At 44.3% G+C, this 23669-nt stretch overlaps 3 non-coding genes across 3 annotated transcripts; 2 read left to right on the top strand and 1 right to left on the bottom strand.

Moving 5' to 3' along the window:
• Nucleotides 1-10184: 10184 nt before the first annotated feature.
• TRNAV-CAC (transfer RNA valine (anticodon CAC)) lies at nucleotides 10185-10258 on the top strand. The gene has a single exon. It is a non-coding gene; the product is annotated as a tRNA-Val (tRNA).
• A 2850-nt stretch (nucleotides 10259-13108) lies between these two features.
• TRNAV-AAC (transfer RNA valine (anticodon AAC)) lies at nucleotides 13109-13181 on the top strand. The gene has a single exon. It is a non-coding gene; the product is annotated as a tRNA-Val (tRNA).
• Nucleotides 13182-18975: 5794 nt separating this feature from the next.
• TRNAN-GUU (transfer RNA asparagine (anticodon GUU)) lies at nucleotides 18976-19049 on the bottom strand. Its single transcript has one exon. It is a non-coding gene; the product is annotated as a tRNA-Asn (tRNA).
• Nucleotides 19050-23669: the final 4620 nt, after the last annotated feature.

Genomic DNA, 23669 nt, shown 5'->3' with positions numbered 1-23669 from the left:
TGTGAGTGCTGGACTGTGAAGAAAGCTGATCACTGAAGAATTGATGGTTTTGAACTGTGGTGTTGGAGAAGACTCTTGAGAGTCCCTTGGACTGCAAGGAGATCCAACCAGTCCATTCTAAAGGAAATCAGTCCTGAGTGTTCATTAGAAGGACTGATGCTAAAGCTGAAACTCCAATACTTCGGCCAGCTCATGCGAAGAGTTGATTCATTGGAAAAGACCCTGATGCTGGGAAAGATTGAGGGCAGGAGGTGAAGGGGATGACAGAGAATGAGATGACTGGATGGCATCACTGACTCGATGCACATGAGCTTGGGTGAACTCCAGGAGTTGGTGATGGACAGGGAGGCCTGGCGTGCTGTGATTCATGGGGTCGCAAAGAGTTGGACACGACCGAGCGACTGAACTGAACTTTGTTACTCAGTCCATTCCCTTACAAAGACATCTTCATTTGCTGCTTCCCATTTCATCCTGAGGTGCAGAGGAAAGTCTTTGCCATCTCTTGAAGATGTTCAGTCATAAATCAGGTGGGAGAGGCATTTAGTAGAGAGGAATTTCTTACTAGTACTCACAAAGTCATATGTAAAGGGGGCCACTCCTTTCCCAGTGCTAGACAAGCCCTGTTCTGAAGAGGACTTCAGTACTTTCCCACCTTGTGTCAACCCCCCTTAGACTTTCCAGATCCTTATGTAGGAGGTGACCCTGTGGAGTGAGCTTAGCCCTGGGCCACGCTTTGTTTGAAAGCCTAACGGCACTTACAGAAGGTTACCTGGTATTTTCTGATGAGAAGAGAAAGTTGACAGAAGACTGGTGAAAGTCAGTGATCTTGCCGAAAGGCCCTGGCCACTCCATTACTGATAAAGACTCTCTGTCTTCTACCTCATTCCACGTCCTGGGGGAATGGCTGCAACCGATGAGATCAAGAACTACTATATACTCTGTGCTCCTCTCCTGTTGTATGATCGTCGTTCAGCAGAACTCAGGTTGCTGAGCTCCTCTTGCAGCAGCGTGAGGGTTCTTCCCTCTGCCCTCCCTTTTGTCTTGGTTGATGTTCATGGGCCCATTGGTGGTTCCTGGGCTGACGTCCTCCTCTTGGATTGCACTCACACAGTGGTCATCATTCCACAGTCTTGTGCTGGGACAGTGACATGGCCCCTTCCCACACCAAAGCAGCAGCCTTGTTTTAATGGGAAAGGATCCCTTTGTAATTGCATCCATTAGATGTGAGAATATGTATGTGTGTTTGGGCATTTATAAATGGCCATGTGAAAGTTAAGGTTCTGCCCCATCACACTCAAGTCCCCACCCTCGAGTCCCTGGTTTTGTTCTGGGCTGAGGCAGAAGCACAGGACAAGGAACTGCAGAGAGCACCCTCTGATGCAAATGTGTGTAACTTGACTAAACAGTAATTATTTCCTGGGACAGAATGCACTTCTTACTTCTACAGGCAGATCTTGGAATCCACTGCCCAATTGTACAATGAAAACACAGACATTAGGGAAGAAAATCAGAGCCTTCCACATCACCTGAGTCATATTCCAGAGATAAGCAGTCAGAACCCACAGGGAGACCACTTTCAGATTGCTCTCTTTTCTTGCCACATCTGACTATCAAAACAAAAGATGTGGAGATCAACACTATTACACAATCCATAATTCTCATAGTTTTCTCTATCTAGAAAGATGCTCCCTCTACAGGTCTCCAAACTCCAGGCTCCAGGAATGAGCTTTAGGAAACCCACCATTTAGTTACAAAATTCACCCTATCATTGAAGCCTCAATTCCAGGCTCAGGTTTCTCAATTTATAGGCCATGTGGCTTTAGATACTTCATAATTTTTTGACCTACTGTTTCTTCATGGGCAAAGGAAGTGTACTTGAATGCATATAGGTTCTGGTACCTATTCGAAGGTGGTAAGGGAGATTTCCCATTCCACAGGTTAAAGGTTAAGTATTAAGTCCTACAAGACTAACATATAGCCTCACACTCTGCCCATTTCTGAGGTCAATTGAAAGCCCAGGATATTACCTGTACTACTGACTGGCTAAAAATCAGAGGCTATCACTACCCACTTCTCAATAATAATTTCCTGGAGTTGTTTCTCAAGAACTCAGGGAAACATTGTACTTACTACATTACCATTTTATTACAAACGAATATGTCCTGGGAGTGTGTGATTTCCTTGGTTCTGTCTCGCTGCAGGAAAGATTTGAAACAGTGGACCAGTGTTACAGCTTGCTTACAGCAATTTTATTTGGCAAGCAAAGAATAATACACCCTTGAGGCATAAGGGTGGGCCGACCCCAAAGGAGAGGCCTCAATCTGTCTTGGCTTCCTCCTTTTATAAGTTTTGTCTCCTCCCCCCTGAGCCTGCCCTATGTAAACTGGGCTAGCCAAGAAGGGGGCGTGTTTGTTTTTCCTGAAGTTCTCAGTCCTGTCCCCGGATTTCCTTTTGTTCCACTTTCGAGGGCTTTTTTCCTTTCTTTGTCTTTTAGCCACTGCCATTTTGGACTCCTTTTTCCTATTCTAACTATGTAGTAGGATATAACTCAGGAACAGCAAATGGATGAGATGCATAGGGCAGGGCATGGGAAAAATTGAGGAGCTTCCATGCCCTCTCAGAGATAGCCACTCTCCCAGCACCTCCACGTGGTCACCAACTTGAAGACTTTCACAACCCTAAAAACCTTTGAGACTTCATTACACTGGCCTGATTGATGAAAACACTGGCCATAGTGACTGAACTCAATCTCCAGCCCCTCTTCCCTTCCATAGGCCAGGGGCTGGGACAGGAAGTTCCAACTCTTTAATCACAAGATGGACCTTCCTGGAAACAAGCCCTCAGCATTGCTTGCTTCCAAATGTTGCTTCATTAACATAACACAATAACCTTTTTCTTCTCTTAGGAAATTCCAAGGCTTTTGGGCATTCTGAGTCAGAAATAGAGATGAAGACCGAATAAATATACATTTCTCATTGTAAAGCACAATGTACAGATGGTGTCTGCTGACTCTCCTGGTTTCACATTCTAGGACTGTTCCCTTGACACCACCCTCCTATTTAAAAGGGATAGGACATGCAGTTAGGAGCCAGATTTCCATTCAAAATAGACTCTCTTTCCTAGAACAGGCTGTTTCTGAATGCACATGCTTAAAGCTAGGCACCTCTCTCCTGAGAGGTGTGAAAGGCCTTCATTTTTCTCTACAGGAGTAGAATGGAGAGTAAACTGATGCTGAGGAGAAGGAGATAGGGATCTGACTAATCCACCTGGAGTAGCTTTGAGCAAAGCCCACAGTGATTTGGGGCAGTGGAGTCCTATGTTCCACACCATAGGGCAGATGGTGTATTTCAGAGGACTTTCCCTCTAATCTGCTAGCACAGCTCTCTCCTTCCAGACTGTAGGTGACCTCCACAGCTTATCCATGTAATGCATTCAGGTGGCGCATGGCCTCTTTCCTCTTTAGTTCTCACTGCAACCTCAGTTAGGTATCAACAGAATCTGATAGAAAATCCTGTTTTTGTTTTCTGTTTCAGGTAACAACTAATGCTGAAATTATGAAAAGTTCTGTCTTATTTCAATAAAGCATAGTCACAAACGTTTCCCCAACTGATGAGAAAAAAATTACAAAACATCAAAATCCAAATCTGAAAGGAAGAGCAAGATTTCACCCAACTCAGATTTTTACTCCAAACAGTTAGTTCGATTGCAGAAATCACAGCCCTTCAGCCTACAACTATGACAACTGCTCAGGGGGCATCAGTGCCTAGATTCACAGATAATCTTGAAAAGCCCTAATCCTTCTTCTTCACCATCTCCTCCTGTAGATAACTGGAGTCATCAGCAGCTGGGAGAAAGTGGCAAGGACTTGGGTGAAGAATAAGTCAGAACAATGTCACTACAGACCATTCATCAGCTCTTTAGCACATGTACCTTGTTCTGGGAGGTTGAGGGTTTAGAACAATCCTAGAATAAAGTTTATATACATTCTGTTGGCTATTATCTCTTTGTATAAATCAAAATTATAAAGCGTTCTTTCTTCTACATAAAGCAGAGAACTCAAACATTAATGTGCCCACTTCATTTATAACCCAGAGGGATAGAAACCAAGTCTCAGTGCATCACCTCTTTCCAAAATTAAATGGTATTGAGCACCTAATAATATTACATAGAAAAATCCACTGTGTCTCACCATCTGGGAACCAAGATACTCAGGCAAAAAGTTCTGCACCCAAGTTGGGCATCTGCAAGCAGAGCAGCAGTCTCATGCATATCCATTGGATGGGGGACCGAAGGACACAATAATAGAATCTCTGCCAGAGAAGGATCCTGAGAAACTACTGCTCATGTTGTACTTCAGATATACTCTAGCAAAAGTTCCATCCTAGAGGTCTGTGTCTAGGACCCACCAGAGGGATCTAACATACCTAGATAGAACTGGAAGCTCAGTGGTAAAGAATCTGCCTGCTGATGCAGGAGATAAGGGTTCGATCCCTGGGTCAGGAAGATCCCCTGGAGAAGTAAATGGCAACCCTCTCCAATATTCTTACCTAGAAAATCCCATGGAGAGAAGGAGCCTGGCGGGTGACAGTCTATGGGTGGCAAAAGAGTCAGACATGACTGAGCTACTAAACAACAACAACCATCTGCCTGTCTTTTGCTATCAAACATAATACTAACTCAATAATATCATCTAATATATGCTTCAGGTATAAATTTTCCCAAAGTTTAAAAATGTCATATCTATATATACATGGGTATGTATATAAATATAGATGCATTTAATATGTTGTGTATATATGAGTGAGAGATTAAGAATTAGGTGTGTGTGTTGTGGTACTGCTATCTCCCCCATGCCAATTAAAGTTTCCAAATTGCACTTTGGTTCTTATTACCTGGAACTTTCTCCTGATTTCTTTGCTTTTGTTGTTTCTGATGGCATTGAATTTCTGAAGAGGACAGGCTAATTATCTTGTTTAGTGTCTTACATTCTGATCAAACTAAACATTTTTGGAAAGATCAGCACATAGTATTTTTGCTTCCTACTGCATCTTGTCAGGAAACAAGTTGTGAAAGAACAAAGCAACTAAATATTGTGATATCTTATATCAAAAATATAAAAGGAAATACAGATTCTCCCAGCAAAGTTAGTCTGTGTTTTGGCTGCAGTAACCCTGGCTCCGGAGAAGGCAATGGCAAGCCACTCCAGTACTCTTGCCTGGAAAATCCCATGGACGGAGGAGCCTAGTAGGCTGTAGTCCATGGGGTCGCTACAAGTCAGACATGACTGAGCGACTTCACTTTCACTTTTCACTTTCACGCATTGGAGAAGGAAATGGCAACCCACTCCAGTGTTCTTGCCTGGAGAATCCCAGGGACGGGGGAGCCTGGTGGGCTGCCGTCTATGGGGTCACACAGAGTCGGACACGACTGAAGTGACTTAGCAGCAGCACTTAGCAGTAGCAACCCTGGCTCCAATCTAAAAGTGCTGTGTCTGGTGTCTATCTGGACATGAAGTGACAGATTTTTCAGTTTGCTTTTAATCTCAGCACCAAATGTAACCCTTATTTGCAGTCAGAGAGCAGGAAAATCTGCAGCAAACAAACGCTGAGCTAGGCTACTGGGAACTTAGGACACGCCCCATGCTCACAAACTACCCCTCAAAAGTGAAATGGCTCTCTCAAGGAGCCTTGTCTGAAGCTTCCATTAATGAAATGGTGCTGACACAGCCATGTTTTCTAGTTGAGGTATTTACAATATTAGTGGACTTCTAGCGAGGAAGGAGGATGAACTTAGTGTGTTTAAAATATGCAAATCAAAACCCTTACACCTGTCAGAATGAGTATCTTCAAAAAGTCTACAAATAACAAATGTAGGTGAGAAGGTGGATAAAAGAGAACCATTGTACACTATTAGTGGAAATGTAAATTGATCCAACTGTTGTAGAAACAGTGTGGAAGTTCCTGAACTAAAAATAGAATTACCATATAACCCAGCAATTCCACTCCTGGGCATAATCCAAAGAAGATGAAAACATTGGTTCTAAAAGATATACACACACCTCAATATTCAAAGCAGCATTATTTTACAATTGTCAAGATATAGAAGCAATTCACATCACTCAACAGATAAATGTGTACACACACACACACACACATCACTATGGAATAGCTTTCAGTCTTAAAAAAGAATGAAGTTTTGCCATTTCCTGAGTCTGAAGGGTATTATGCTTAGAGAAATAAGTCAGAGAGCTATATGAGACAGATACTGTATATTATCACTTATTGTGGAATCTAAACAATGAGATGAATGAATATGACATAACAGAAACAGACGTTCATATTTGGAAAACAAACTAATGGTTACCAGGTGTGACAGGGAAGGCAGAAGGAGCAAAATAGGGATAGAGAATAAAGAAGTACACACTACTATATAAAATAAATAAGCTACAAGTATATGTTGTGTAGCACAGGGATTATAGCCAATACCTAAAGTTTTAATGGAGTATAATCTATTAAAATATTGAATCATGGGACTTCCTTGGTGGGCCAGTGGTTGAGACTTCACCTTCTAATGTAGGGGGGTGCAGGTTCAATAGCTCCTGTCAGGAGGCTAAGATCCCATTTTTTTGTGGCCAAAAAAACAAAATATAAAAACAGAAGCAATATTGTTACAAATTCAATAAAGGCTTTAAAGATGATCCACATTTTTTAAAAAATCTTTAAAAATGTTTAAAAAGTATTAAATCATTATGTTGTGCACTTGAAACTAGTATAATATGTAGTTCAACTACATGTCAATAAAAGTAATATTTATAAGTTCAGGGGGACTTTCCCAGTGGCCCAGTGGTTAAGAATACACATTGCAATGTAGGAGACTCAAGTTCAAAGTGCAAAGAAGATTCCTTGGTCAGGGAATTAAGATCCCAAATACTGCAGAGCAAATAAGATCATGCACTCTGGAGCCCATGAGTCACTAGAGGGCCCATGGGTCACAAGGAAACAGCCCACTCGATGCAGCAAAGATCCTGTGTGCCACAACTAAGACCTGCCACCAGCAAATAAATAGATAAATAAATACCTTTTAAAATAAAAAAATTAAAGCTTAAAAATAATGTAAAATCACTAGGATCAACAACATCATCTTCTTTATCCTCTGGATTATTTACTGACAACCACTGGCCTATTTTTTTTTTTCACTTTAGTCTTGCATCTTCTAGAACTTCATGTAAACAGAAGCATAGCATAGGTATTCCTTTGTGTCCAGTTTCTTTGTACCATGTCTCTAAATTTTATCCATACTGTTCAGTATATCAGATATTCATTCCTTTTTGTTGTTGTTGTTCAGTGGTATTCCTTTGCTTGGATATACCAAGTTTCCTTACCCTTCACCTGATAATGGACATTCCAGTTTTTCCCATCCTGGTTGTTGTGAACAAAGTTGCTTTGAACATTCTTTACACAGGAGATTTTGTGCATATATGTTTCCCCTTCTCTTGGAAAAATAGGTGAAGAATTACTGATACCCAAGCAAGGTATATGCTCAAGTTCATAAAACCCACCAAAGCATTTTCCAAAGCAGTTGTTATCCGTTTATATCCCCGCCAACATTGTGTGAAAGTTGTGATTTTTTTTCACATCTTTGCCAAGATTGAGTGTTTTTTTGTCTTTTTAATTTTAGCCATGCTAGGAATAGTGGTCTCACAGTGTGGTTTCAGTATTCATTTCTCTGATAGTTAATCATATAGAGCACACTTTTATGTGCTTTATTGGACATGAATATATCTTCCTTTCTGAACTATCTGCTCAAATCTATTATCTCTTTTAATCAAGGCCTAGGGGCCTGGGAAAAAACTTCAGATATTCCCCTGAGAAAAACCTTTTGCACCTGTATTGTTTTCATCCTTAGTTGAAACTCTTTGTTTCCATCCTCCCAATGCTTAGAGTTCTTTCAGATGCCAATATTTTACTCAAGTCCCATATTTAATTAGTCAGGAATGCACATTTTCTTATTTGTTAAGTCTAGACCTTGCTCTTCACAATCCTACCCTTTCCTGTTCTCTAAATGAGATTGGATAAAAGTAGAGACCAATCTAAAATGAGATCCTCAGCTTCTTCAAGATCTTAGGTTCCAGACAATCTCAAGGTGGTGGGGTTAGTCTGTCCTTTGAACTTTTTCCCTGGCTCTACCCTCAACTTTAGCTTTTTTCCAGGCCTGTCCCGGAAGCTCAGGGACACACCTGAGGACTGTTTGGGCTGCTCCTCTGAGTCAGGAACCCCACACATCCCTGTTCAGCTGGCAGAGAAGCTTCAGGCAGTGCTTTTTGGGGTTTGTCAGGATCCCCTTAGGTGTAGGTGGCCAGGGGTCCAAGAACTGAGTCTGTGGTTCCCTTGGTGCCCTTATCTGTTCCCAGTCCTATAGGGCAAAGGGCAACCACTCCCTTTATTCTGTCTAGAAGGGATGCCAAAGTGTCCTCCAAGGCAGGAAGAGAATGAATCCTGTTCTCTGAATGGGTGGGGAAAGAGGAGGATAGATCAAAGAGGGAAGGGAAGCATCAGGAAATTTCCTGATTAAGCTATCATGACATCTGTCATTCCAGTCTCTGGTATGGCTGATAGAGTCAATTCCTGTCCCATATTGAGCCAAAGCAGAACAACACTGACCTTAATGACAGGATGTTCCTGTTCCTGCCTTGGGGGATGAGGGGTGAATTTTTTGAGTATGAACAATTGAGGGAATTTATTAAATGAAGAAAAGCTACTGCTGGGGACTTCCCTAGTGGTCCAGCAGTTAAGAATCCACCTGCCAGTGCAGGGGACATGGGTTTGATCCCTAATCTGGAAAGATCCCACATGCCTCAGGCCCATAGCATGAAAGAGTAACCCGGCTGCCAGCAACTAGAGAAAGCTCCAGCGCAGCAACGAAGACCTAGCGTAGCAATAAAAACCCAGAGCATCAATAACTAAATACCTGGGTTTTTTGTTGCTTTTTTTTTTAGGGAAAATCAACTGATGGGGGAAAAAGAATACCCCTCAACCAGCTTTTATTCTTCGTGTCAAAAACTCCTTAAGAAGAAAAAACATTAATATCTTTCAACAAAGGAAATGCTTTCTGCTCGTAGTCTTTTGCTATGTGGAAAACGTGGGAACTTTTCAGATATACCTTTCTCTGAAAACTGGCTCTTCCTCTTGGTTAAAATCCCCACTTCATGACCTGCTAAGCAGGCAAATTAAGCAGGCAAATAAAACGAAGCTTAATTTCTAATAGTTGAAATTAAACTGCCCTTTTGAAAACAATCTCAGAAAAGAGGGAGAGATCCTGTGATCTGAAATCTGCACTGACTTTTTTCCAGGATGTTCAGGCAGGTCGAGAGCCCCTAGCGGTTCTTGAACAGTCTGGTGGCCAGAGCTTCAACTGAATTCAGTACAGGCCTAGAAAGTTTGATCGGCCTGAGTTGATGTTCCGTGTCAAAGAGCTAAAAGCCCTAAAGCAGAACCTTTGTTACAACACCTGCTAAAACGTGAAAATGGGATTAAACAACAGGACTCTAAAAGTCGACTGGCATACACCACAGCAGCAGGACCGGAGCGCCCACAGTCCCACCCCCAGGACTCTGCGGGGAGGATAGGGGGGAAGCACAGCGGGGAAAGGGCTTGCGAGGAAGGAGCCCGCCGGTCAGGCGCTTCGGAGCAGAGGGAGGGCGATAAGAGCAGGTCCTACTGCTCCCGGGTGGATTAGAAACATCGATCATTTCCGAGAGCGCCGAAAAGGCCGACAGAACAGGGTGGCGCCGGCGCTGGTCCACAGCACTGGAGGAGCGGCGTTTACACTACTGGGACACCGGGTCACCCGGGTCTCAAACAAAGCCAACCACCCCATCCCCACTCCTGTGGCTTCCCGGAGCTGAAGCGTCCGCAGAGGCGACCCCCGCCCTCGGGTGCACAGCAGCACAACTGGAGACTCTGCACTGGGTGTGGGATCCGGAAGCCAGACCCTGGGGTGCCCGAGGGGCCCGGTTTCGGGGGAGGGGAGGAGCCCTAAAGCAGGGGCTCTAGGGAGCCGCAGTCTCCTCCCCTGAGACTGGTGGTTCCAGGTTCTTTCTTCAATTTGAAAGACTGGTGACCAAGAGAGGGACGGTAGGACTTGAGGTTTCAGTGGACACAGGGTCAATCTCCACCCCAGACCTCGTTTCTGTAGTGTAGTGGTTATTACGTTTGCCTCACACGCGAAAGGTCCCCGGTTCAGAAACCGGGCAGGAACAGACTCTTTCTTTTCCTGAGATTAACATTCCCAGTCAAGAAACTAAAAAGGGGGGCAGAAGGTGTGGCAGTAGTGGGTTCTCTTGAATTTTCCTTGGCCCAAGAAACATGGGAGGAGTTCCTTGCCACCTGAAAGCCCCATCGGCCCTAGAACCAGCCCTGGTTTCTCTGCTCTGAGTCACACTGTAGACCAAGCCATAGCCAGTGAATCCAAGGAGGGCGCAGGACAAGACTGGCTTCAGGAGACCTTTACCTTCTGAAATCCCCGCACCCTCTCATCTGGGGCCTAAATAGTCTCTCCCGCTGACACCCACTATGTCTCTGAAAACCAGGAAGTTCATTCCTTGTGAAGACACTTAGCTTCCCCTCACCCCAGCACACGTGAGAGACACCGAATTTGAGTCACAGGACAAAAGAGAACGAATTCAACTGTACACCGCCGGCTGGAGCCAAAGACGCAGGATGAAGCACGCCAGGCTCTGCGGATTGAGCTGATCGCGGAGGAAAAGCAACGGGTCCTCGTGCCATTATCAGGAGAGGCCAAGAAGTTCATTGGAAGTAGGTCAGAGATCAGGGAGTAGATGGGCCCGCTCATCACGCGCTGAGAGCCAAGTGGCCCCCCTTCACAAGGAAACAGGTTCAGAAGGAGAGCGTTACCGCTCACCAACCCTGGATTACAGGTCTTCCCCATGACCTGCCGCCCTGCCGTGTCCGCACCTCGGATGACGCCAACTTCCTGGCGCTCAGACCAAGAGTAGCATCGGACGCAGGGCTTTCCTCAGACCCCACATCCAAATCGAAGTTAGGACTTCGTGTTTGATTCTGGGTCCATGTGGACTTTGGTCTACACGGGCCCTCTTGTTCTAGACTCTGGATTTGTGTAAACGACTTTCCTGATAAAGGCGGGAAATCAGTGGAACGCTCGGCTCCCTCACCCTGAAGCTCGGATGAGGATGGTGGGGGAGCTGGGCGGCCGCTGGGCTCCGTGCTGGGCGGCTTCCCTCTTCTGGGCCCGGCCTCAGGGGCAGGGGCAGGGCCCGGTCCCCTCAGCCTCTCCCCTCGCGGGCCCAGGAGCCCCGCGCCTTCCCTTGCGGCTGCAGGGAGCCGCGTGTCTGGGGTCCCTCGGGCGCCTGTTGTTCCTCCGCCCCGTCCGGGAAACGCCCCCTGGTCCAGTCGACTTGAGACTGCAGCGCCGCCGGAGGCGACAGAAAGTTGGCGAATCCGTTCCTCTGGCTGGACGCGGAAGGTGAAAACTGGGACCTGCAGGGGAGGAAAACAAGGGAAAGCTCAAATGTCCCGCACCCCACTCCAGTACTCTTGCCTGGAAACTCCCATGGACGGAGGAGCCTGGTGGGCTGCAGTCCATGGGGTCGCGAAGAGTCGGACACGACTGAGCGACTTCACTTTCACTTTTCACTCTCATGCATTGGAGAAGGAAATGGCAACCCACTCCAGTGTTCTTGCCCGGAGAATCCCAGGGACAGAGGAGCCTGGTGGGGTCACACAGAGTCGGACACGACTGAAGTGACTTAGCAGCAGCAACAAAGCTATTTTGAAGTCCGCCTCTTTGGGGACTCAGGCTCCAGAGCTGGTGAGGATGCTGCCGCGCGGTCGCACCCTCGATTGCACTCGGGGTCCACACGGAACCAGGCGGAGGCCTCTGGCCTCGGGGCCGGTGCACACGCGGTCCGCGCCTTCCCCGGAGTAGGAGCCACTGACCGGAAGAAAACGCGGTGACAGCCGCACTAAGAAAGGGAGAAAACCACTGCCGGAGAAAACGGCACATGCACCTCCAAACTTGTTACCCTTCTAAAGGAAACCGGAGACAGACAACCTTGCATTAAAGTCTTTCAGCAAAATGAAACTCTGCCTGCTGTGAGGTGAACACGAAAACCCCTCCAGACAACTGTTTCCCGGGAAACTGCCTTTATCTCTCCTCCTGGGTTAAAATTCGAGCTCCAAGACCTGTTGGAAAATATTGTAAAAGCCAAATAAAAGGCGTTTCAGACATTGTAAAAGGTAAAACAAAGCTGTCCTTCAAGCAGAGTCTCAAGCACAATAAGGGAGGGATGAGTCACCATGATCTGTGTGGACCGAGCCTGGCTCCTCCGCGGCCTTATGCAGGGCCTGATCTGCAAGCAAACTCAGCACAGGCTGGGAGGCCCGACCCGCGTTCGTGTTTGGTATTTCCGGACAAAAGACCTGAGCCGTCAGCCTTTGCTGCGCTTCCTGCTAAAACGTGAAAGTGTGACGAAAGTCTTGGACTTAAACTTGAGGCTAGAATAAGCCACAGAGGCAGGAACCTGAGGAATCCCCTTTCCCAGGGAGGACGCTGGAGAAGCGAGGCTGCGAAAGGGCTGCGAGGAAAGAGCGCGCGGGTCAGGCGCATCGGAACAGAGGGGCGGGAGGGTCCTCGGGTTCCCGGGGGGCTTTAAAGCATGGATCACTTCCGAGAGCCGAGCCCACTGACCGCCGGCGCCGGGAAAAAGGCCACCGAGGCGCGGGTCCTGTCCTTCCTGCTGGGCATCGGGGTGGTCTGGGTCTGAGAGGCACTAAAGCCCCAGGCTCCTGCGGCTTCTGGGAACTGGGGAGTCAGCGAGGGCGACCCCTGCTTTCCGGTGCGTAGCTGTACTCTAGTTGCAGGACCCCGAGGTTAAACTGTCGGGGATCCCCGGGGAGGGACCTCGCTCCAGGAGAAGCGAGGAACCCTAAACCAGGGCCTTTCAGAAGCCACAGTCTCCTTATTTAAGGGATAGCCTGTGCTTCCAGGATCCCTTCCTTCGAAAATTTCTGATGGCCATTGGGGTCAAACAGAATGCTTGGGTGTGTCAATAGAAATGGGTGTCTGTGTGGTTTCCGTAGTGTAGTGGTTATCACGTTCGCCTAACACGCGAAAGGTCCCCGGTTCGAAACCGGGCGGAAACAGTTTTACTTTTTCCCAGAGTTTTAGATTTACATTTTAAACACAAAAAAGAGGCCAGCGGCATGGAGTGAGAGACCTCGAACACAGCTGCATTTTCCATCCCCAAGAAACAGGAGTTCCGTGACAGCCTGAAAGCCTGCTCCACACTACAAACCAAGCCTCCTTTGTCTGAGTCACTGTGGACACCGGGGCACAACCAGTTACTCCAAGGAGGGCACAGACCAAAACCTTTACATCCGGAAATCCCCTCAGCTCCTCTGGCGCCTACATTTCCTCTACACCCTGACACATATTACGGCTCTGAAAACCAAGTTCATCCGTCTGAAGCACACTTGGCTTTTTCCCACCTCAGCACACTTGGTTTGCATGAAAGAATAGAAACCGAACTGACTCTTCACCGGGGGCGCCAAAGACGGGTAGAAAAGAACTACGCTCAACTGAGCTGCCCGGGCATGAAAAGGTGCCCATACACGTGCCATTAGCAGGAGAGGCACCTGAGCCAGGTCAGAGATCAGGAAGTAGAGCGATCCACCCATCACCCACTGAAAGCCAGCAGCACCTGACTCATAAGGACAGCAGAGGTTCAGAGAGCTTGACCTTGGCTCTGATGCACACAGCAGTAAAGTTAGACCAGGATGGAACCCAGCCTGTCACCTTTCAGCCTAGCCCCAGAGCCCAAAGTATGGCCCAGGAGAGGAGAGGGGAAGGGTAATGAACAGCCGGGCATGAGCTGGGAGACTTGCACAGCTGTATTCAGCCCTGGGCCGCTGGGAATCGCCCCCTTTCCTGCTCTCAGCATCTGTGGAATATAATATTTACTTTAGTTTTTATGTGGAGACACTAAATAGGACACTTTGTGAGGTTCCCTGGTGGTCTAGTGGCTAGGATTGGGGGCTTTCACCGCCACAGACTGGGTTAGATTCCTTCTTGCTGGCTTTCTGATTTGTATTTGTATTGATTCCACTGTGTCTGTGTTCATTCCACTCTGTCCTTCCCCAGAATAAGGTACTGAAACAGCTTCGAGGTTGAGAATTTCAGTGGATAACATCCAAGGAGTTTTTTATTGAAATTTCTCACTGAAATGTAACTCTGAAGAAGAAAAAAACAAAAAGTTTAGTTTCACTTTATCATAGAAACAAATTAGTATGTACCTAGTGTGCTAGTATAATAATTCAAGTTGATAATAAGGATAAATCTCAAATATTTTTAACACTATAGAAAATTATAATGATTGATATGTGATCATACAGAAAATGTTATACTTCTAGAGAAGACTCCTTGTACGCATCACACCAGCTTAGTAATTTAGGTCTAAAAACTACTTTGTTTTCCAAATATTGTAATAATATGGAAAGTATTGGTAGCATAGTATTCTAGTTTGCACAAGTCTTGGGTTTATTTTCTCTTCAAAATTCTAATAACACTGAACTGCCTAAATTTTCTATACTGGTTTTACTTGTTTATCAAATTTTTAAAAATCCAATAAATATTTACATTTATAAAATTTAAAATTATGTGTTTCAGTAAATTAAGTATACCATACATGCTAAATGGAGATTGGTAATATAATTCTAGAAATAATAGCCACTTAATTATTCTACTTACAATTTGGGGTATCATTTACTGTATGATTCCAACATACATTTCTCTATTATATGTCAGATCAACTTTTGATGTTAAGGTCTATTTTATCTTTGAAGTCTTTGACTGATATTACATTCATTGATATATGATCTTTGCCTGTATGATGTGTAACTGAGATAGAAATGAGAAATGCTGTTTTACTTCAATGCTGCCTCCTCTGCTTCTAGATTATAGAATGGCCATATGTGAACAGGTTAAGAGGAGGTACCTTTTATAAGGAGGTTAGTGTCTGTGTCCATCAGTGTCACTGTAAGAATCATGGAACACATGGAATGTCTGCTCCAGGAAGTGGGGTGCTGTCAGTGAAAGACTGCTGTTTCCTTAAAGTGTTTATTTATGTAATAATACTTTTTTTTTTAAGGTTTTGGTTCTTAGTTTCCTGCCTTCTAAATCTGAAGTCATCCATCTTAGTGTTATCATCTTCATTATGCTTCCCTTATCTCCATCACTGCCAGAATCCTAGGCCAAGATGAGCAGATGAGCCAGGAAAAAACACACTGCCAGGAACCAGTTCTGCTCCCACTACACTGTCCCTTTTTGATGCCTCCAGATGTGGACTCACCAGGGCAGAGATCTTGAGTTGGCTTAAAATGCAGCATTTCTCTCCCCCTTCCCCCACAGCCGGGCCTGGCATCTAATAATTGCCTGAGGTGCTCAGTGATTAAAGGCAATCTAGTGCAACCCACTCCAGTGTTCTTGCCTGGAGAATCCCAGGGACAGGGGAGCCTGGTAGGCTGCCGTCTATGGGGTCGCACAGAGTCGGACACGACTGAAGTGACTTAGCAGCAGCAGCAGCAGTGCAATGGTGAAAGGAAAGATGAAAAGGAGAAGAAATTAGGTAGATTTGGGGAGACCTAGAGTATGAGGGACAGAGAATGACAGACAGACAAAGGCACACACTGAGAGAGTAGAGAGAATCTCCAAGAGTTAGGTTTACTTTGTGAGACCCTGAGAGCTCATGAGTGCTCATGAGATTCAACGGAAAAACTCAAGGAAGATCGACTAATAACTCTTGGTACCAGGTCTGCACAAGATGGATTGTCATGTGCAGAATCCTATTGGTCCCAACAATTTGTCTCAAATGGGATAATTTTTGCAGAAACAGCCAAACACTGTCAAGGAATCACATAGAGACAGTGATTGGCATATTAAGGTAGCCTTAAATAAGAGGTCAACCAGTTATTAAATGTGTGCATCCAGATGGCAAAAATATATCCATGAAGAAAAGGGAAGAATAAATGTCTGAGAACAGTGTTTTCCCCCTCCTATCAATAAATTAAGTGTGAAGCAATTCGGAGTCATTCTGGTCAGTCTTCTCTGGACTTGAATAAGTAGGTCACCACCAGAATTAATTAGAGTTATTGGAAGCCTTTCTAGAAACATCTTGGAAGTTTAGCTGTTGAACATGTGCAACAGGGTGATGTCCACTTGGACTTTTTTTGTACCTCTAGCTTAGTTGAATCAGGAGGGTACCACTTCCCTTGTTAGAGTATCTTGTAGGCATATATCATGTTTGTCATGATGACAAGAATATGAAGAAAAAATCTGTTTCATGGAGTTGGAAAAATGGGAATACAAATTGGCACACCTGCTATTGAAATCAAACTAAGAACACTTAAGATGCCTTCAGCTTCTTATAAACATGGAGTGAAAAAATCAGATTTATCCTCCAGCCTGAAATCAGATCTCACCCTCCCCTTCTTGCTTGCTTCCAAAGGAAAAATAAAGGAAATTATATAATATCAGTTTCTAGAACAGAAAATCAAGCTAGAGGGGATAGCAGCCTCTGAGAGATGAGAAACAAGATGAGTCCTGCCACTGGCCCATGTTAATGCTTTCAGAGAGTGTCCAGGTTGGGGCAAGAGAAGGGGGATCTGAGACCAACTCTTTGGACTGTCAAGAGGAAGCTGAGTTCTGCTGGCGAGCAAGGCAGCCAGGGTTCAGAGAACAAAGGTCCAGTGATGAGAAAGCAATCCAGAGACACGAAAAAGTCTCCCTTCAGCAGTAAGCAGAGTTCTGATAAGAGTGGGCTTGTGGAGAAATGCCGAAGACCAAGAAAAGAAATTTTGAACAAGATCATAGAACAGTGCTTAATGTTCATCTGGGATAGGCAATTGTACTCACTGTTGCCAGTCAGACTAGACTACTGATACAACTCATGAACCTTGGAGAAGACCACAGTTCTAGAATAGTCAGCCCTTGAATGACCTACCAAAAAAATTATAAAGCAAAATCCAAAGAGATCAAGCTATTTACAAGTCACTTAACTGTACCCCAAAACAAAACTCAAGGTAATTCATAGAAATGCCAAAATAGCTAGTATCCAGAAGGGGAATTTTGATGATGTCCGGCATCCAAACAACAACAACAAAATGCCAGGCATGCAAAGAGGCAGGGAAATATGATGCAAAAGAAAGAATATAATTAATCAATCAAAACTGAACCAGAACTGACATGATGTAAAACTCAGTAGAGAGGACTTTAAACAGTTACCGTGACTATGTTACATATGATCAAAGAGTTCATTAGAAATGTGGAACACAAAAATGGCATAAAAGCAAACTTTAGAGATGAAAATTATAACATCTGTGAATCAACAACAGATTAGACATTGTAGGAAAAGGTCAGGGAATACTAAGTCTTAAACAACTAAAAATGTCCAAAATTAAATGCCAGTAAAATAAGAAAGAAAGAAAAAACACCAAAACTGAACATAACACCATTGAAAGATAGTACAACTTTAAAAGGCCTAATATAGGACTGGTTGGAATCTCTGAAAATCCAGGAAAATTTTCTGAAGAAAAAACACTTTGAGGAAACACAACAGAAAATACTCCAATTATAATGAAAGCTATGAACCCACCAATTTAAGGAGCCAAATGAACTGTGAGCACAAGAAACAGGAAGAAAACCGTGCCCAGTCACATTATAATTAAACTGCTCTAATCCATTGAAAATGGAAAAAAACAAACAACACAATGCAGCCAGACAGAAAAGACACAGCACATTCCGAAAACAAAAATAAAGTTTGTCAGATTTCTCATCAAAAGAAATGGAAGTGAGAAGTCAGTGAAGCAACATTTTTAAAGGACTAAGAGAATGGCAACCCACTCCAGTGTTCTTGCCTGGAGAATCCCAGGGATGGGGGAGCCTGGTGGGCTTCCGTCTGTGGGGTCGCACAGAGTCAAACACGACTGAAGCGACTTAGCAGCAGCAGCAAGAGTGGAAAAAGTCAGGGTGGAAGTCTATGCCTACTCCCTGCCAAAAAAAAAAAAAACCAAAAAACAAAAAAACAACCTGAAATAAAAGTTGAATGATGACATTTATAGACATACACAGGTTGAAAGATTTCATTACCAGCAAATTCACAAGGCAAGAGAAGTTGAAGGAATCCTTCAAGAAGCAGGGAACTCACATCAGATGGAATTCCTGATGTACACCAAGGAAATGAAAGAAAAGAGACATGGTATATGCATGGGAAAATACATGCTTTTTTATTATCAATTACATCTCTTTAAAAACAGGAAACAATTTAAGGAAAAGTAATAACCTTGAATTTGGGGCTCATAACATATGCAAAATAAAATACTGTACAACAAAAGCATAAGAGCAGGCAAGGGAGAAATATGAGGAGGTATGCCAGCCCTCAAAGGCAGACTGTGCTGAATTACAGATGTATGTATGCTATCACACCTAAAGCAATTGCTGAAATAACAAGATATTTATAGCCAGTAAGTCAACAAAGACAAGAAAAAGGAATCACATACAAAACCACATGAAAGCTGTGATAGAGCAATTACTTTTCCAGGATTCTACCCTGTCCCCATGTGTACAAGAATGATGACTGCCAGAGGAAAACCATAGAACCAAACCACAAAAGTACATGGAAGGGGTTAAATAGAAACTACTACAACGGTGGGAAAACTTCATTGGTAAAACGAGTTTACAGGGTAAAGAAAATAAGCCTACTCTTTCATGAATTACAGGATTCCCAGTGACCTGCTTTCCTCCAGAGAGGATGAAGAAATATCTGGACAGAAGTCCTTCTGTGTTTGTGTACAAGACACAGGGGGCAGTTGGGTAGTGGGTTTGGGAGAGGGTGCGCGAACTAGAAACAGTCGTTCATTATTTACATTCTAAAAGAGTGACACTCGTCCCTGGGTGGGCTCGAACCACCAACCTTTCGGTTAACAGCCGAACGCGCTCGCCGATTGCGCCACAGAGACACAAGAGGACGCTGCTCTTTATTCTCACCGAAAGCAAGCCTAACTACCAAGCTAGGCGGAGCCACCTGTCTCTCACATGACAGTAGCCTCTGCTCCAAGCCTCGGACGGACACGGAAATGGAGTCCACTCAGCGCGTTGGATCCCGTGGGGAAGACGGGCGATGCCGAAGGCAGAAGGGCAGCCGAGCGTCTCCGCCCCGCCTTGCTCCTCTCCCGCCTCAGATGCAGCTCCGGGAGACGCCCCGAGCCTGAGCCGAGGCGGGCCCGAGGAAAGCTGAACGTCCGTGGACTCAGTGATGGCTCCCCGTTTGCTACGCCTTTACTCAACCACCTGCGCCGCTGGGCAGCGGTTTAGTAGGTGAGGTCCGTGTGGCCGCAGCTGGAAAGAGATCAGATCCAAAGAGGAAAAGTGAAAAGCAGGGAGCACAGGAAAAGGCATGAATGAAACAAAGAGGCCTCCCAGAAAGCCTGTGAGGAGATTCGGACCAGATCCTGAGAGAGAAAAATTACTTTTATAAAGTAGCAGAATAGGGAGGGAGAATCGGAGAAAACATCAAAGAGAGAAAAGCACGAACTTCTGTAAGTGTGCATGAACAAACAGCAAAAAGAGTGTGGTACATTTCTGCGGAGACCTGTCTGTGCGGTTATGACTGCAGTTATGCAGGTCTGTGGTGCATTGTGCTTCTATAGTGTAAGTGCTGCACTGTAGCAGCAGCAACCTCGGGGCCGATCCAGGCTATAGCAAGGTAGTGTCTATAACCTGTTTTTCCATTTGCCTTTTTTCTTTTTTTTAGTTGACTTATAGTTGATTTACAATGTTCTGTTAGTTTCAGGTGTACAACAAAGTGATTCAGTTATACATACATAATATCTATTTTTTTCAGATTCATTTTCCTTGTACATTACTACAAAATATTGAGCATAGTTCCCTGTGCTATGCAGTAGGTTATCTATTTTATACATAGCATGTGTATATGTCAATCCCAAACTCCTAATCTCTCCCTCCCTCTTTCCCCCTTTAGTAAACATAATGTTTTCTATGTCTGCAGGGCCATCTGTTTTGTATACACGTTCCTTTGTATCATTTTTGGTTTTGGGTCTTAGATTCCTCGTATCAGCGATTTCATATGGTGATTGTCTTTTTCTGGCTTACTTCAGTTAGTGTGACAGTCTCTAGGTCCATTCATGTTGCTGCAGTTGGCATTATTTCATTCTTTTTTACATCTGAATACTATTCCAACCGTTTGCTTTTAATTCCAGCACCAACTATGTCCCTTAGCAGTGGTGGGAGAGCAGAGTTTGCCACTGGCCTTGCAGTGATATACAGTGAGAAGAGGAGTAAATCCCAAAGTGCACAAATCTACTGGTCAAAGCAAAACCTAGGATGATTACCTGTCTCACTGTTAAGCAGAACACATCCCCAAAGTTGAAATATTGCCCCTCAAGGAGACTTGTCTACAGCTTGCACTAACGAAATAACATGGTCATTGCTGGCTTTTTCTGGTAAAGCTATTTCTTTTTGTTTTGTTTTTATATTTATATTTAATTTATTGATTTTTAATTGAAGTATAATTGCTTTACAATATTGTGTTGGTTTCTGCCATACATCAACATGAATCAGTCATAGGTAGACATATGTCCCCTCTTGATCCTCCCTCAAGGTTCCTCAGTACCATCTTTCTAGATTCCATATATATGTGTTAATACACAGTATTTGTTTTTCTCTTACTGAGAGTGAAGATATTTCTGACATCAGGGAGGGCTTTTTTTACACTAAAGGAAAACAAGTATTTAATGGCTTTACAATAAATGCAAACTAGTCCTCACAGTCTGTCTACAACAACTGGTCTCCACTCACCATTCACTGATTTTTATGGAAACAGTAAATCATTGAACTATATTTTACATAGTGTAAAAAGTACACACCTTTAGTTCATAGGCAGTTTGTTGAATCTGAGCAAATGTAGTCATCACCTGGATCAAGTTATAGAAAATTCCCATCATCCTAGAAAGTAATTTGAGCCCCATTTCTAGGCAATCCCTACCTAGATCGATTGCTAATTATTATTGTGAGGTCTGTTGCAATAGTGTACTGTTGCTTGCTCTTGAAATTCAGATGAATGAATCCACATTTTTTGGTAACTTCTATTTCATGCAAAATTTTGTTCATTAAACGTATTCATATTATTATGCATATCACATTAATTTTGGTATTATTGGAGTAATTTTGGTGGAGATTTTCTGGTGTTAATTGGTGTTCTTGATGAATATTCTTAGTATTTTGATGAATATTCCATAACAGACTTTTTGTGTACATGTACATTCACAGAAGTTCTGCAGTTGCTGGGTCATGGAGTCAAAGATTAACTTTAACTTTATTAGAAATTGCCAACAGTCTTCCAAAATGATATCAAACCAACTACTACAGATGCAATTACTCCAAATTTGTCAGCATTTGATGTATGAATTATTTTAAATATAGTCATGCTGGAGGGCGGAGAAGGCAATGGCATTCCACTCCAGTACTCTTACCCGGAAAATCCCATGGACGGAAGAGCCTAGTGGGCTGCAGTCCATGGGGTCGTGAAGAGCCGGACACTACTGAATGACTTCACTTTCACTTTTCACTTTCATGCATTGGAGAAGGAAATAGCAACCCACTCCAGTGTTCTTGCCTGGAGAATCCCAGGGACGGGGGAGCCTGGTGGGCTGCCATCTATGGGGTTGCACAGAGTCGGACATGACTGAAGAGGCTTAGCAGCAGCAGCATGCTAAAGGGTGTATAATGATATCTAATGTTTATTTCCCTAATAAGTAAAATTATCAAGAATATTTTGTTTTAACTCCTGGTCATTAAAATATCTACCTTTGTGATCCAGGAAGACCCTGGCTTAGGTTTCCCAGGAAAAGGGAAAGGGGGTGCTGTGATCTGTCCTCGCGGTGCAGACGGATCCTCCGAAGTATCTCTGGTAGACAGAGACCCAAGTTAGAGTTGTTCCCAGAGGCCACTGGTTCACATCCAATGACTGTTGCAGCAAAAGCAGATGCTGCCGACCTCCCAGGTTTTTGTCTTCCACCCACTTGTCAGTTGAGCACGGTAGAATGTATTTTTAAAATACTCTCTTTCAATCTATTCATTCACATTCATTTCCCTGAGTAATTGGAATTTCCAATTTGTCTCACTACCACAAAGAAAAACCTGCTATTGGTGACATAAGCAGACAGTTCCTGTAAAAATCAACCCCAGAATATCAATGCTCAGGCCTGGGGCATCTCTGGGTGATCCAGATAAATGCCCTGACTCTCCATCTGCTGCTGCTTGGAATCCCCATGGTCTCTATCAGGCAGTGGGTACGTTTTCCCTTTTCCCTTGGACACTTGCTCAGAAGACCTGTTAGGACAAATGTTATGTCCACTGTAGGGCAAGAGGTGAGAGAGGGAGTGGGGGTGGTGGATCGGGGGCAGGGGGTGTGGACCGAGCCTGCAGAGGCAGCAGTGGAAGAGACAGCACAGTGGCTGTGGGTGTGTGTGGGTCTGGAAGCGCTTCTGAAAGGCAGTCAGTCTGGGGGGTGAGCATGTGTACTCTGCCTGTGTGGGGAGGAGCAGGAAGACTGGGAAATCTTTGCTAGAATTACTTTGCAGAGAGGGATTTGGTAAAGCTGGAGGGAGGAGGGTGACCCTGAAAGAAAGATGGTGGCTCTCATGGGGTACTTGGCAGCAGAGATACCTGATCTTGAAGGGGCTTAAACCAGGGCAAAGACTTGTCCATTGCCTTCGTGTCATGCTGAACTCTGTGATTTCCTTACTACTGGGAAACTTGACTTCAGGATTTCTGCTTGATAATCCCTAGATAGTAAAATGTGTATATTCATTTAAGTGAGTTTGAAGAAAGGACAAGCTTAAACTGTGGAGTGGCCATCAGAATAGCTTAGAGTAGCAGGGGATGGATAGGCATTACCTGGAAAATGTATTGAAGGGCCTCATGGATGCATCAAAGTGTATCATCCATACTTGGCTGATAAAAATTTTCTATATCTTGATCCTGGTAATTATTTCACATCAAAGAGCTGTTCATTTGTGCATCTTGTTCTGTGATTACACACCTTAATAATTTCCTTTTTGGATAGAATTGGCGATCACATTTCAGAGAACCCTGTGTAGACCATTACCGGGTTTTAGAAAAAAACAGAGGCAGACACCAGCTGTAACTCTAATGCTGTGACTCGGATTCGAAGCGAGGTTGCTGCGGCCACAACGCAGAGTAATAACCACTGTAGGATCACCGCGCGCCACACTCAAAGCTACAACTAGCTTTGATCTGTGTTATTTGACTTAAAATGATTCCAATCATTGCGCTGCTTTATTCTTGGAAACTGTAGGTATTCTTTTTCTCTCTTTCATCTCCAGTCCCTGGTTTTCCCTTTCTTCCTCTCAATCCTGATACATAATGAGAAAACAAAACCACACCGAAACCTATTCTCACCTCCCCAGATCTGGCACGCTCTTTCTGGGAAGTCTGGCTGTCTTCGTCACCACTTCGCCAGCTTCTTTCGTGGCTCTTCGCATTTGTCCCTTTGGACCGACCTTCCCCACCCTCTGGTTCCAGCTATTGCCACACCG

The sequence above is a fragment of the Moschus berezovskii genome, chromosome 4, assembly GCF_049115385.1.
Source record: "Moschus berezovskii isolate FMDL1 chromosome 4, NW_MosBer_1.0, whole genome shotgun sequence".
Taxonomy (NCBI): domain Eukaryota; kingdom Metazoa; phylum Chordata; class Mammalia; order Artiodactyla; family Moschidae; genus Moschus; species Moschus berezovskii.
Note: the sequence above shows the minus strand (reverse complement) of the source record. Positions and strands in the feature narration are given on the sequence as shown.